Genomic DNA, 11659 nt, shown 5'->3' with positions numbered 1-11659 from the left:
CAATCCCTTGGCCAACTTACACGATGGGTTCTAAAAACCAATTCCCATTGACCAAACTGTGGTGCTTCTCAATTTGGGGTCTCACTCCCCCGATTCATTTCCCGGTGCCCTTGCACAATTTCTGGGCTGAGGCGTGTAGCTCTCCCAGCAGGTCTACCCACCTGCACACCTCCACCACTGCAGTTGCCTCCCGAGCTTACCTGCTCCTCACCCTAACCTATCTAACTGGGGAAGGCCCCTCCTGGCTCTGTCACCCCTCTGGTGCCCTCTGGCACTGGGCTACCCGGGTCCGTCCTCCGGATCCTCGGGCCCCATCCACAACTACCGGCTCCCAGAGCCCACCTGCGGCCTCACCTGGCCGACATCCTCACAGTGGTGGAGTGCCCAAACCAACTACACACACTAACAGGCTACACGCCCAGCCATTTCCACAACACTAATGCACCCATCCAAACATCATTCTTCCACCCGCACCACAGATGCCAATATCCAATCACAATTTACCTATACCCTCTACCTAACACTTACACTACCCGCCCCGGGTATCCGTGATGGGGGTCGACTCTTCCCCCATTCACACCTTCGCACCATCCACTCCACTCCACAATTTCCATCCTACTCACTCCACGACCATCCATTCCAATCCTCCATATATTCCACACTCCATGTATTCCACACACCTGTTGGTGCACACCTGTGCACTCACACCTGGTGCCACCTGCACCCTCCTTCTCTTCCTGGACCATTTGGTCAGCACAATACCCATTACTATCACTCACTCATACACTGCTCCATACACCTGTTCAGTTGCACACCTGTGCAATCACACCTGTTCAATCCTCACACACTGCTCGATACACTTGAATACACCTCCAACACTCACACGGCATCATCTGAACTACCTGTTGCCCTGCTAACTTAGTGTTCCCCGTCTTCCCTTTAAACTAAGCACATACCACGTCATTATCATCCACACTAATCTACCTGCGTCCCCACTACAGGTATCCTTGTCACTAACTAACCTTAACGTTACCTAATGTCATCTTCTAGGTCCCTACACACGATATATCCTAACCCTCCCGGGCTAGTTTTCACTGCCATCAACCCCATAAACTAGTGCTCCTTTGCCCCCCTTTGTGAGGGATGACAGAGTTGCCATCCCACCACATCGGGGACGTTCCACTACCAATTTTGCACATCAAATTTCAACAAATCAAAAATTTGCCAATCACTACCCATCATCTGCCAATCATTACTGCCAATCCTTTGCCAATCATCAAATTTTGCCTTTTTCTAATTTTGGGTCCAAAACACTAACCTCATCATTACAGTCTACTTACTAATGCCTCTCGGTGCGCCAATTCACTTCTACAGCCCGGCTTCGTAAAGCCGAGCAATGAATGCGGGTTGTTTGGTGCCGGCGGCTGGATGCGTCCGGCACTCGGTGCAGGGAAGGAGGTTTACCCGGGCCGAGATCCCACGCACCACCTCGGCACGGAGCCATCCCATGGCCCGATCTCGACCTGCCGGAATGCCTCAACAAAAAGGGGTCGCCATGACGACCCTTCCTATTGGGCTGCCCGCTCCGCCTAGTGGAGCACGGACGCGGCCGTTCAAAGCGATGCCCAGCGTGGATCGCGTACGGCAGTCCTTTCGAACCCGCCGTGGTTCGGATCCCCGCTGGTCCTCGCGGCACGCGAAGCTGCCCGACGCGCACCGAGGGCCCGATTCGGCTATAAGTCGCTCTAACCTCTAACCCGGTTACCGTCGATGCCTCACCTGCATGCTTACACGCATACGCTACCCCTTTCTTGCTCATACGTCCAGCCGTCCCCATGCTCCTCGTCATTGCACCTCCTCTTACACACCCAGGTACACTCATTCCGCTCACAGACTTGGTCACACACCTGACCACCGAACACCTTGGCACACATTCGTCGCTCGCACACCTCACCAACACACCTCTTCGCGCCCCCTCCTCGGTCACCTCCTCCGTGACAATCACAGGTGTGCTCTCACTCGCACACCCAACCACGTGCCTCACGACCAATTCCAGTGTGCATTCCCACACACGCTCTACCATTCCAGGTGTGCATCCTTCCATTCCAGGTGTACATCCTCGCTCCCCTGTCACAACCAACTCACGCTCCGTGTCACTCGCACTACTCTCACCACCACTCTTGACAGCGCACTCACCCTTACTCTCGACAGCGCACTCTTTCCCCATGCACCTGTCCGTTACACACCTTTCTCGCGCATCCTCTTGCGCCCACTCTCCCGTTACATCCTCTGTAACACTCACCACAGCCGTGCATTCTCCCTTACTCTTGACAGCGCACTCTTTCCCCATGCACCCGTCCGTTACACACCTTTCTCGCGCATCCTCTTGCGCACACTCTCCCGTTACATCCTCTGTAACACTCACCACAGGCGTGCATGCTTCCGTTACATCCTCTGTAACACTCCTCACTACGCGCTTCCATGTGCTCCCTCGCACACACGCTACAACCAACTCACTCTCGACAGCGCACTCTTTCCTCGGCGCGCACTTTTTCCTCACACACCCCAGAGTCGGACATTCTCGCACACCTCCTCCTTCGCACACCGTACCTGTCGCACACTTCACCAACGGCCTTTCACGAACACCCGGGTCCACAACAACCCCCAAGCCGACTGAAGCTCCCCTCACATCATATACATTTCCTCGTATATCGCCACTCACCTTGGCACCTCGTCTCCGCACCTCCTTCGCCACCTGCAAACTCTTTATTTGGTTAGTGAGCACACCATTATGAGTTGAGCACCGACCTTGTACATATTCCATCACCTCCTCCTGTATTTCTCTTTTAGTTTCTGTCCGTCTCTTCTTAATTTCACTCACCTCGTCTTCCACTTCCTCTAATTTTTGCTTCACCTCTTTTATTTCCCGGTGCGTCTCCTCAAGTTCGTCCTCTAAGGCTACCTTGACCGTCTCTATGTGCGTCCTCACCTCTCGGTCCTTCGTCTCCATTACTTCTGTCACCTCTTCCAACCTCGTTGTCAGTCCCTCACGTACCATCTGACATTGCCTCTGTGTCGCTATTAAGTCGTCCTTGATGTCTCTTTGTGTCGCTTTTAACCCTCCTAGTACCGCAGTGTTCCTTTGAACCTGCTCCGTTAGTTATTTTTGTCCCTCCGTCAGCTGTTCCACCTCCTCCGTCAGATCTTCTATTCCCCCTTGCAACCTAGCCGTATTATTCCTCACCTCTTTCTCCATACGCTTTTCACCTCGCTTTACCTCCTCGCGTACCCCCGAGACCTCCTCACCTACACCTCGTCGTATCTCCTCTTTCATCTCCTCCCTCTCTTTTGTAGATACCACCCTCATCTGTCCCAATTCATCCCTCTGAGCATCCAGTTTGGTTTCTAACCCGATTTTCACCTCCTCTATCTGGTTCCCCATCTGTTCGATTTCCCGGGCGGATTGCTCCCCTATTTCCCGCAATTTGTCTTCCATCCTATTTTCTAACCCCATTAACCCATTTTTCACCCCCTCTATCTGATTCTCCTGGGCAGCCATTCTATTTTCCACCCCCGTTAACCCATTCTTTACCTCTTTTATCCCATTGTCTAACCCCTCAAATTTTTTTTCTCATCCCTCACCGGTGCTCCTCGCTTCGTCCCTCATTACCCCCAATTGCTCACTCTGAGCCCTCATTTGCTCACTCTGAGCATCCATCCGGTTCTCCACTTGTCCCTCCAATCGCTCACTATTAGCCCTCATTTCGTCCCTCATTTTGTCCATAAGGGCCCCGATTTGCAGCAACAAAAGGTCCGAATCCAACGGCGGCGCTGCTACTGTCGCGGGCGCGGTCGCCGTGGCCATGTGCGAGGCGCCATTTTGCGCGCCCGTAACCTCGTGCGCGAGAGCGCCATTTTGTGCGCCTGATACCCCCTCAACCACATTGCCAATGTTCTCCTCCTCTCCTTCCCCCACATACATTTCCCCGAGGTCCTGGGTCGATTCCACCCCGTCTATCTCTAGCTCACCCACCTGCATCCGATCGCCTTGACCAGCCATGGCGCGATTTCAAAATTCGGGTTTTGCTTTAAAACAACACAAATTTCCAGCAGCTTGTAATTTTGAGCGCGTTAAGCGCGCTTCGGGCCTCGTATCTCACTCCCCGACACCAATTTGTTACTGTAATAACACAATTGGTGTCCAAAATTTGGGCTAAATAAATTTAGTCCCAGGTTCGAATCCCAACTCCTGACTCCAATTTGTTACGGACCACGGATTAGATGTTATTTTGACCGAGCGGTGGTGTCGCCGCGGCCGAACAGTTATTCCCTGACTAACCCGATTCAACCCAAACGTTGGCCGTATCGCGCCACCGCTATTCAATCGGGAAAAGACTAAGACGACGAATGCAAAGAGGAAAAGGAATAAGACGAGAAAAGGGTTGAAAATACTACTAAATTTATTTACTATTTACAGGCTCAAAATAACCAAGGAGAAGGAAAGATAATAAAATAATATACAGAAGCTTTTAGAGACACAGGGAAAATACTAGCTTATCTAACAGGCTTACTTACTACCCAGGACAGAACAAACAAAGACACTGACTCACGCGGGGAATTGCAGAGTGGATTGCTGGAAGGAGGTGTGTGGCTGGAGGGGGGAGGACGGCACGGAGCTGGCTGGAGCTTGATCCCGCACGGGACGTCGGGCTGGACCTCGACGGCCGCTGATGCCACCGAGCCTGTCGTGTGCGCGGAGTCACGGGTCGGAGCTGCTTGTCTCAGTAAAAGCGCATCTGCTCTGGCGACCCAGCTCTTTCTTTGGACTCAGTAAAAGCGCAACTCTCTGACGACCCAGCTCTTTCTATGGACTCAGTAAAAGCGCAACTCTCTGACGACCCAGCTCTTTCTTTGGACTCAGTAAAAGCGCAACTCTCTGACGACCCAGCTCTTGTCTCCTCCCTCCTTGTCTCAACTCCTTGGGGAACGCCCCGCCGGCGGGTTATATAGGCCCCGCCCCTCAACCTTTGCGAACCTCCCCCAAACGCTCTTCCTCCGCCCTCTCAAACCAAACCCCTCGTGCTCAGTTGGTTGTTCGGGGCTGGCTCACTCCTCCCCTCTATGACGAGGTGGAGACACGCCTTTCTTCCCCAACCCTGCCTCGTGGCCAATGGTGGTTGAAGAAAACCGCCCAAAATGCAGTTGGCCATTGAAATGAAATGAAAGGGGATCTACTCTTATTTCACTTGGTACAATGGAGTATTTAAGTTAATGGGAGACACAGCCTTACCCTAAGACACATAATAAGATATAAGCTATCGAACAGGGGTATTCTATGATTGGCTGACGTGTATGCTTTATGGACTAATTACCGAGACGCCCTTTTTACCTTTATACAACTCTGGAGGCAAGAGGGGCCATATCCAACCAATGGTACACAGCAGTTTACCACAATCCAATACACACAATCAAAAAAATGCCATCCTCATATCCGCAACAATATATACACATTATCCCGGAGCGTTTGCCCGGGAAAGGCGAGAGGGGATGTGGTCGGGCGTCCCGGACGCGGCCTGGCAAGTCGAGAGCGGGCCTGCCCGGGCGTCCTGGACGAGCCCGGCATGGTGATCGCTCCGCATCCTTGGTAGGTGCAAAGCGATTGTGTAAACCCAACGGTAGCCGCTACACACGTCCCCCCAGAATCGACTTGCACCGGCAGGGTCAATTTAAGGGGGGTCCTGATGACCCGGCCGAAGCGACCCCTGGCAGGTCGTGGGGGGGGGGGGGGGGTCCGGTGTGGTGGTGGGCGGTCGAGTGGGGGGCACTGTGGACGGGGGGCGGCCTCGCCGTGGCGGAAGGGCCAACAATGGCGGTTGGTCGATGTTCACGGGCACGAGTCATGTGATACGCAAACCGCTCATGCGTATTCGAAAAGCGTGGCTTGTGCGAGGTCCAGTCCCCGTTTTCGTGGCAGCGTACGTGTGGAATCGACCCGATACCCTTCTGCACGCTCGCTACGGGAGTGGCGACTCGGCCTCGTGGACTCGAAGACCCAAGGGGGAAAAGGGGTTTAACCCCCCCCCTCTGTACGTCGACGGGCTTCGAGAGATCCGCAACGATATATATATATATATATATATATATATATATATATATATATATATATATATATATATATATATATATATTGTTACGGATACGGGGGACGGCTCTCCTGTTAGCAAGGGGGTGATTAGCCCCTTGTCCTGTTAAGCTGGCCGTCTCCCCGGTCCTGGTACTTGTAACGCCCTCCCGCGGGATGGAACGGATCAGGGTTATGGGTCCAGGGTTTATCCCGAATACCTTTATCCGTCCCTCCGCAGAACAGGGAGACAAGTACCGCTCGAACCCCGGTTTTAGATGGACTAGTTGCCGAGCGGTTTTAGCAACCCGATGTTCGAGCCATCCGGTCCGACCTGCCACCGATGTCGATGACGAACGACTTGTCGTCCCGTCGCACGACCCGGAAGGGCCCGTCGTACGGCGGCCGGAGTGGCCCCCGATGTGCGTCATGACGCACAAAAACGTACTCCGCTGTGCGAAGCGCTGGGGGGACGTAGGACTGGGGGTCACCGTGGTGGGACTTTGGCACGGGGGCAAACCGTCGGGTGGCCTCCTGGAGGTCCGAGCGTTGGTGAGCTGCGGACCAGGGACTGGTAGCGTCGGGCACGAATTCGCCCGGGACGCGTAGCGCCTGGCCGTAGACAAGCTCGGCGGTGGATGCCCGGAGGTCCTCCTGGGGGCCGTGCGGAGGCCCAAAAGGACCCACGGCAGCCGGTCGGCCCAACCGCCGTCCTGAAGGCCGGCCATGAGCACGGCCTTCATGGAGCGGTGGAATCGCTCGCACAACCCGTTGGCTTGGGGGTGGTAGGCCGTAGTACGGTGGAGCTTGACCCCCAGGTTGCGGGCGACCGCGCCCCACAGCTCGGAGGTGAACTGTGGTCCGCGGTCCGCCGAGATGTCCGCCGGTGCGCCGAAGCAGGCGACCCAGGTGGCGATGAAAGCCTGCGCCACGTCGGCGGTGGTGGTGGAGACGAGGGGAACGGCCTCCGGCCACCTGGTGGTCCTGTCCACCATGGTGAGCAGGTGTGTGAACCCCCGTGATGGGGGGAGGGGGCCCACCAGGTCCACGTTGACGTGGTCGAAACGTCGTTCGAGCACGGTGAAAGGTGCCAGCGGGGCCTGGGTGTGTCGGTGGATCTTGTCCTGTTGGCAGGCTGTGCAGGTGCTGGTCCAATCGCGGATGTCCCATCGAAGGCCGTGCCAGACGAATCGCGCCGACACCAACTTCTGGGAAGCTTTCCGGCCCGGGTGGGAAAGGCCGTGGAGGGAGGCGAAGATGCGGCGTTGCCAGGTAACGGGCACGATGGGGCGAGGCTGGCCTTGGGAGACGTCGCAGAGCAGGACAGTGTCCGCGAAGGGGATGTCGGCCAGGCGGAGGCCCGTGTCCGCCGCCCGGAGGGCTTGCACCGTGGTGTCGGAGGTTTGGTCCGCCGCCATAAGCGCGAAGTCCACGCCGAGGTGGACCACGTTCGCGCTGGCCCGAGAAAGACAGTCGGCCACGGCGTTGTCTTTGCCGGCGACGTGCCGGATGTCCATGGTAAACTCCGACACGGCTGAGAGGTGGCGCTGTTGGTGGGCTGACCACGGCTCCGTGACCTTGGCCATTGCGTAAACCAACGGCTTGTGGTCGACGAACGCCGTGAAGGGTCGGCCCTCCAGGAGGTGGCGCAAATGGCGAACGGCCAGGTGTAGACCGAGGAGCTCACGGTCAAACGTGCTATATTTGAGCTCGTTCGGCCGGAGCTGCCGGCTGAAAAAAGCGAGTGGCTGCCAAACCCCGTTCACCCATTGCTCATGTACGGCGCCCACCGCGTAGTCGGAGGCATCCGTGGTGAGGGCGATGGGAGCGTTGAGCACCGGGTGAGCGAGCAGTGTTGCGGCGGCGAGGGCCCGCTTTGAGCTTTTGAAGGCCGCGTCCATTGCTGCGGACCAGACGATGTCGTGCTTGGCCGGCTTGCCCCGGAGGGCTTCGTAGAGGGGCCGCATGAGTTGAGCAGCGCGGGGCACGGAGCGATGATAGAAATTCACCATTCCCAGGAATTCCTGCAGGGCCTTTATGGAGCGGGGACGCGGAAACATGGTGATGGCCTCGACCTTGGTTGGCAGCAGCACGGCCCCGTTCTTGGTGATGTGGTGGCCCAAAAAATCAACGGCCGTCGTACCGAAGTGGCATTTGGTCGGGTTGACGATGAGGCCGTGCTCGCTGAGGCGCCCGAACAGTGTTCGGAGGTGGAGGAGGTGCTCGGCCCGGGACGTGCTGGCGACGAGGATGTCGTCCAGGTAAACGAAGAGGAACGGCAGGTCACGCAGCACGCCGCCCAACAAGCGCTGGAACGCCTGAGCCGCGTTCTTGAGGCCAAACGGCATCCGCAGGAATTCGAACAAGCCGAACGGCATGATGACGGCCGTTTTAGGGACGTCGGCCGCCCTGACAGGTACCTGGTGATATCCCCGTATGAGATCGATTTTTGAAAAAATGACCCGTCCTGCCAGACGGGCGGAGAAGTCTTGGATGTGCGGGATCGGATACCTGTCGGGGGTGGTAGCGTCGTTAAGGCGGCGGTAGTCGCCACACGGGCGCCAGCCCCCCCTGGTTTTGGGACGATGTGTAGTGGCGAAGCCCACATGCTATCGGAGCGCCGCATGATGCCGAGGTGTTCCAAAGCGTCGAACTCGGCTTTGGCCACGGCGAGCTTGGCTGGGTCAGGGCGGCGGGCTCTGGCGTAGACCGGCGGGCCCGTGGTTGGTATGTGGTGCTCGATCCCATGTCGTACTGCGACGGCCGAAAACTTCGGCCGCGTGAGGGCCGGGAACTCCGTGAGCAGGCGAGCAAACTCGTTCGCCGCCGGGAGGGCGCATGCCAGCTCGGTCGGAGCGGAGCTGCTCAATGTGCATACCAGGGAGCTGAAGGTCTCGGCGTTGATGAGGCGACGGCGTTGGACATCCACCAGCAGTCCGTGTGCGCAGAGGAAGTCGGCGCCTAGCAGAGCCATGGGTACGCTTGCGGTTACAAAAGTCCAAGTAAAGCGTTGGCCGCCGAAGCAGAGGGTGACGTTGCGCGGGCCGAAAGTGCGGATGGCCGATCCGTTGGCCGCAACCAAAGAGGGGCCGCAAACCGCGGACTGCCTGTCCTGATCGGAGGCGGGTATGACGCTCAGTTGGGCGCCGGTGTCGCACAGGAAGCGCCGTCCGGACGCTTCGTCCATGATGAAAAGTAAGTTGCCCGTGTGGCCGGCGCTCATGGCTGGTAATGAACGCCGGCCCGGCCGTTTCCCGGCCTGCCGAAGGTGCACGGGGGTCGGCATGTCCGGGCCTTCTGTCCGAACCTGGCATGATAGTAACACCACGCTTGGTCAGGTGGAGGCCCCGGTCGTCGTGCTGGAGGTGGTCGGCTCGGCGTAGCGGCCGCCAATTGCGTCAGCAGTTCGGTCGTCGACCGTGCCGGGTGCTCGGGCGCCATGGGTGTTGTGTCGGATGGCGGTGGGCCCCAGGTCACTGCTGCAATGCGTTGGCCTGCCGAGGAGATCTTGTCGGCTTCCCTGGCGAGGGCGCGGGGATCCGTGATCGTCGTGCTCGCCAGGGCGAGGCGTACCGGGCTAGGCAGCTGACGGAGGAACAGCTCCCGGAACAGGAATGCCGGAGAGTGCTCGCCGAGCAGCGAAAGCATGTAGTCCATTCGCTCGGACGGGCGCGTGTCGCTGAGCTCGGGCAGGTCGAGCAGGCGCCGTGCGCGTTCCGCCGATGAGAGGGCAAAAGCGTCGAGGAGGAGCTTTTTAATCGCGCCGTATTTGTCAGCGGCTGGCGGGCTCTCGAGGAGGCTCAGGGCGCGGGCCGCGATGGCTGAGCCGAGCGCTGCTACCACATGGTGGAAGCGGGTGTCGTCGGCCGTGATGCCTCGCAGGGCGAACAGGGAGTCCGCCTGGGCGAACCAAACCGCCGCGTGAGCCTCCCAGAATGTAGGCAGTTTGAGGGCAACTGCTGTGTCCATGTCGGTGGGTCACCAATGTAGGTGCTCCCACATAAATCGGAAGAATGGACGCGACTAAAAGCTGGAATTCGTCCGAGTTTCTTTATTGTCACAAAACAACTCGGGTACTCTGAAAAGCCCGTTTATCGGGCAGCAATATATATACACATTATCCCGGAGCGTTTGCCCTGGAAAGGCGAGAGGGGGCGTGGTCGGGCGTCCTGGACGCGGCCTGGCAAGTCGAGGGCGGGCATGCCCGGGCGTCCCGGACACGGTCTGGCAAGTCGAGAGCGGGCATGGCCGGGCGTGCCTGGGCATGCCCGGGCGTCCCGGACGAGGCCTGGCAAGTTGAGAGCGGGCCTGCCCGGGCGTCCTGGACGAGCCCGGCATGGTAATCGCTCCGCGTCCTTGGTAGGTGCAAGGCGATTGTGTAAACCCAGCGGTAGTCGCTACAATATAATTTTAGATACTGGGAGTGGGAGATAGCTCACACAAGTATTACACATTTTTATTGCAGGTCATGTTGCTGCAATCCAAGAAAAAAAGGAATGGCACTTTTGTATTAAACTGAAATATATGTGAAATATAAATATGAACAGACTAATGTGAACGATTAAGCCAAAAATTTCAACTATTAAGTTGACGAATGAACGCTATGCATGAGCAACATATATCAGCAGAAATCAGTAATATAACTTACCATGACTAATCATAACCAGAATAACCTTGAGCACGTGACCTAGCAAACCTGACTTGCCATCATTGCATCTACACACACCTGTGCATCACAAACGAGATTCGCGACACGTGCAACGAAGGGTCGAAGGGTCTCAGTGTTTTTTTTTTTGTATACAAGACCGAGGCTCATGAAAGAGCTAACATCAATCACAAAAAAAAACCGTACACACAAACATAATACGTACTCGTTTATTGACAACACCGGCTTCGCCGGCTATAATGTCGTTTTTCGAGTCGTTGCTCTTCCCTCCACCTGTCCCCTCTGCCATTGTCGCATTTTCATTGGATTTGCTTTGTCAAAGTCGTTGATTGTAAATCAATTCGTGGACTCTCGATGTTTTTTTTTTTTTTTTTTTTTTTTTTGCTTGTCGTTTTTCGTTTTTGTTTTTTTTTCTTGAACGTTTCGTTTTTTGTCGTTTTTGCTTGAACATGGTGGCATTTGGAAGCACGATGAAGGGAAAGGACTCAAGAGATATAAGAAATGGATCAGAGATCCTGTTTCACACTGTTGTGGAATCAAACTCTGACCTCTGGCAATAATTGAGGCTTTATTGAACTATTTCTCATACCAATCCGACAACACAAGAATACCGTTTATTAGTTCCATATAAAGGCAATCAAAGCATACATCTCTTCCTCGTTCCTTGCAAGCAAGCCTTTACGTACCTGTTAAATCTCGGTGGTCTACAGCGCAGGTATACAGTGTGCCACCTCCAGGGCACCGAATGGCCACAGTCTGTATAAGCCACCTCAAGATCATCCCTTCACGCGGATCGTCTCGCCACTCAGCTCGAGACAACACAACATATTTCATCACACACACTTTTCCATCCCATTTGTGTAGGTTGGGGA

This window comes from Myxine glutinosa, chromosome 2, assembly GCF_964187855.1.
Source record: "Myxine glutinosa chromosome 2, kmMyxGlut1.1, whole genome shotgun sequence".
In the NCBI taxonomy this organism is placed as follows: Eukaryota; Metazoa; Chordata; class Myxini; order Myxiniformes; family Myxinidae; genus Myxine; species Myxine glutinosa.
Note: the sequence above shows the minus strand (reverse complement) of the source record.